General features: G+C 48.1%; 1 pseudogene; it reads right to left on the reverse strand.

Annotated features, from left to right (window-relative positions):
- Positions 1-2,311: 2,311 nt before the first annotated feature.
- On the reverse strand, positions 2,312-3,848 carry LOC121135976 (annotated as a pseudogene).
- Between the last annotated feature and the right edge of the window lie 858 nt (positions 3,849-4,706).

Below are 4,706 nucleotides of genomic sequence, written 5' to 3' on the forward strand. Positions count from 1 at the left end.
CATTTTGGAACCACCAAGATAGGATTGATAATGGAATATTCTCTCTGAATTTGTGAAAAATATATGGACTAGACGTTGTGGATATATTTATTGCCTAGATACTATATATACATATATATATATATATTGTACTTGTTCTATATAGTTTTTCTTGTATTAGTAGTAATCTTTTTATACTTTTAGCCCAAAAGGAGAAAGTATGAAGTTTTGTTTCTGCTCTAACAAATAAAGATTGCCTGTAGACTTGCGGGTCTACTGCATACAGGTAGATACAGGAGGCTGAGGTTGATGTGAAGAGCAAGGCAAAGACCCCCAAGTACTGTTCATTGGAAAATGTCTAATCCAGGATGGCATGTATGCTTATACAGCCACAGTGTGCAGAATGACTTTGTTGTGAGCCACGGGGTGTCTGTGGCATGGCTTGAAACAAATGGAAAGACTTGATCTCCAGAGTGATGTTCTTGAATGGGGAGTCAACTGATATTCCCAAGACAAAAAGAAACAACAAGCCTGGATTTGTGCAGGTACAGAGGAAGCACATGGTGCAGTACAGGGGACAAAAACTGAACTGAGGCCTTGAAGTCAGGCCCCCACTGAGATGGCATTTACCTGATCAGGTGGCTAACTAGATGTGGGTGACAGGGTGTCCCATAGGAGAAGCAAGAGCAGGGCAGCTGCGGCTCCAGCCTCATATCATCCTTTGAGACATTTAAGGACTTAGTGGGAGTCGGGACCTGCTTTGTGGGTTTGGATAGATAAGACTAGAGTCTGTTCAGGGACACTGTTTCTCTCATCACGGTAGAGCACTGTGACCGTTAGGGGGTGGCATGGCCTCTTCCTGGAGGAATGGAAGCTTCTGCATGAGAACAGTGACTCCTATACCATGCTGTGAGGCTGGAAACCTTTGTCCTCCCTGCCTCCCTGGGTCAGTTCCAACACTTGTCCATCTCCGTCTGTCGTCTCAATCTTTGACACTCTCCTTATCTGTGCTGTCATTAGTGTCTCACTGTGAACTAACGTTGAATATTTCTGTGTGTACCAATTGAGATTCCTCTCCTTTTTAGTGGTCTGCTTGTTTTGGAGTGAGTGTGAAAGAGAGATTACATACATGAGCCACAGTGTGCACATGGATGTCAAAGACAATGACAGGTGTCACTCCTCACCTACCTTGACGAGACAGGTCTCTCTGGTTGTCATACCCTGGACTCCAGACAGACTTGTGGTTTTTCACTTGTCTCCTCTCATCTCTGGTCAGGAGCACTGGGATTATGGATGCATTCTGTCAAGATTGGTTTTGCATGGGTACTGGGATTTGATCTCAAGTCCCCTGTAATGCATGGAGGTACTCTATCCCTTTTATTTAGAGACAAGGTGTCTCTATAACTTTGGAGCCCATCCTGACACTAGCTCTTGTATTACAGCATGGTCTGGAAATCACAGAGATCCTCCTGCCTCTGCCTCCCGAGTGCTGGGATTAAAGGCATGTGCCAACAACGCCAGGCTAATCTATCCCTTGATACATCTTGCCACACTGTCTCTCTTTTCTTCAGTTGAGCACCTACTCTTATCCTTTTCCACATTAAAGATTTTTGTTTAATATTATCTTTTGTTTTCTTGCAGTGGCAGAGTGTTTCTCTGTAACCATGGCTGTCCTGGAATTTGCTATGTAGACCAGGCTATGACAAATGGAGGCTGAAACTAACAGATGAAGAGAATCTGGTAAGCACATCTGGGTCATCTTCAGACTCACTGCATGCTCATGGACTGATGTCTAAAAAACCAGCTGCCTTGTGACATGTGAGGTGAGGAGCTGTGCACCTCATTTCTGTCCTGCCAGATCCTGAACCCGCTGGCTGCTCACGTGGTATTTACCCTGAGACAGATCCTGTCTCACAGTCTCACAAAGCTGCATTCAGACTGGCGTGTTGGTGAGAAGTGGCTTTAATTCCTGTATTCTCGAGGTAGAGACAGGTGGACCTGTGTGACATCATGGCCAGCCTGGGCTACAGAACAACAAAAGGGCTGCAGTGGCTTTCCCATGCTCACCTGGCCAGTCTGTGCCAGTTTCTCTGCTCTGAGTGCCCACACATGTCATCTCTGCCACTGTCTCCCACATCCTCTGAAGATGTCACATGTCACCTGCACAGCATACAGTCATGGAGACCAGAGCAGAGCTGTAGGTGTTTATTAGAATGAGCTTGACAGACAGAACAAGGAGGGGACAGGTGTCTGGATTCCAACTTCAGGAGGGAGACAGGAAAGGGCTGCCAGATGCTACTCGCATTGGACATCACATCATATCGCTTTTATTTTAGGAAAGGAATCCCTCCATTTTGTGTTGGGTGTCTTTAGCTTAGTAGTCCTTGCATGGTGAGTTGACTGTGATTTCATACTGGAAAACAAAATCACACAGAGAGCCGGAGGTGGTCACAGGCAAGGTGCAGAGCCTCCCTAGGACTCCCCAGTCACACACGATGATGATACTACTTGTCCTCAGCGAGAGAAAATCCCTGCAGTGACTCAGGTCATCCCCTGTGTGAGTGTGTTAAAAGAAACTCTTTTTGGAGAATGTTATGGTTTTGCAGGATCTGTCACTCAAACTAAAGTACAAACATCGGGAGGATGCACTATTAAAACCACACATCTGTGTATTCCAGCTTTGCCTAAAGACAAAACAACAGGAAACAAGGATCGGCTGTGGTAGGCAGCTGTGGGCACTCCCTGGGGGTGGGGTGTCATCTAAGTCATGCAGGGAGGTTCTGCCCTGGCCCTGAGGATGCCTGAGGGAGGAGGGCTCCATCCAAGACAGGGGAGTAGAGTCAAGGGAGGATCCAGAGAAGGTGACACAAGCCAGTAAACAGAATTCAGACATCTTAGATCACAGCTGAGGGTGCCCTACCTGTGCAGCAGCCAGAGCAAAGATCTCCTCAGTCCCTGCCTGCCCTAGTGTGTAGAGAACCTGAGATTACCCATAGCATGGGAGTGTTTGCAGAACTAGCTGAGAACAGGCTGGCTGTGTACCGGCATGCTGCATTGATATGTACTAGGGTGTCTGTTGTTCATTCCCTAACACACATTACTTGTACACAGCATTGCACCATATGTGCATGGTGGATTGGGGTTAGGGGGGAAGTTACCATAACTCTCATATCCAGGAGTTTGCTTTTCAATCCTCCCTCATTGTAACATTCCTGGATTTTTTTCAAAAGCTTCCCATTCGTTGGCAGTCGGGTTAAACTTGCTAAGGATGATGTTCAATGCTTGCTTGTTTCCAAGGACCACTGCACTGAAGGCTTCATAGAAAGTCACGCATGCTTCCACTGCAAACACAGAAAACCATCATTAAGGGAGCCCCAGGCTACAGAAGCAGACATTCAGGGTGTCTTACCACATCTGCAAATGTCTTAACTGACCTTTACAGTCCTGCCTTCCTGAGGCTGCTGCCTCCCAGATACAGCAGACAGATTCTATAGGCACATACTCTGAGTAGAAGGGGATAAATCAGTGTGCCAGCCTGCATATCTGACCTTCACATAAATCCTACCCATGACCCAGCTTCAACTGTTCATGCAAATAATGGACAGTCATCACCACATACTCCTGCTCCCCATCCCACCAACCCCAGCTATCTCAGTCCAGAGAAGTAAGTCAAGGGACTTGGGCAGGAGTCCTAGCTGGTGACCTCCCGGGGACCCTTTAGATCTGTGTCCCGGCACTGCTTGGAAATCTATTTGGAAGTGAGATGGGGTGAGCAAGAATAAGAAAGGCTGTCTGTCCCCATTCTCACTTGTCTGGAAGCCCAGCTCCCCTGTCACCAGCAAGACCAGTAGAAGGAATGTCCCCTTCATGGTGCAGAGTGCTAAATGCTCTTCTCAGAGCAGATCCTGCTGCCTTATAAGCTGCTGTTTTCCTGAGCCCAGTCCCGCCCACCCCATCCCACCCAAGCCCAACCCTGCCTCCCACGAGTTCCAAATGCCTTTGGGCAAGAGCCTGGCACCTGTGGATTCCTGTCCCACTTGCATGGGGGAGTGAGCATAGGAGCCCCTGCCAGTCGGAAGAACAAATAGCAGGAGACATCCTAATGTCATCAGCTTCTGGACAGAAGAGGTTGTATCTTTGCCAGCAGACATTAGGACTGATCTTTCTAAGAAACCACATGCTGAGCCAAGTACAGTTTTGTCTTGACACAACTGTCACCCCTACTTCCTCTCCTGGTGGCACGCATGTACACTTCAGCTTGGAGGTGGAAATCATGGAGGTCAAGGAGGGTTTCTGTCACTGTAGGGTGCCAACAGCCCACAACACTGCTTTTGCGTGAGATCAAAACTTGAGCAGATGTGTGCACGTCTGGGGACCATACTGTGATCCTTGGACATCATATCATCTTAAGCTGCTGTCACCTGTGGAGTAGACCTCTCAGAACAGGGACCACCATCTGGGGCTTTAGTGACTGCCAGCCAGGGTAGTCCCAGTATGTTAGGTCACGTGGGTCTCCTCAGGGCTGGTGATGTTTTTGTCCCACCAACTGCATCATGCTGCAGTGTCCCCCTCCCTACCTCAGCAGCTCATTCCTGTTGTCCTGCTCTCGTCTCTCTCACCCCTACCAGGAAGTAGGCCTCTAAGATTTCAAAGAGTAGACTCCATGCAGAGGGACATGTCCCTGTCCCATCAAGACTCCAATGCCCACCGCCCAACAGGCCACAGTG

Source organism: Mesocricetus auratus, unplaced genomic scaffold (genome assembly GCF_017639785.1).
Source record: "Mesocricetus auratus isolate SY011 unplaced genomic scaffold, BCM_Maur_2.0 Super-Scaffold_100046, whole genome shotgun sequence".
Lineage (NCBI taxonomy): Eukaryota > Metazoa > Chordata > Mammalia > Rodentia > Cricetidae > Mesocricetus > Mesocricetus auratus.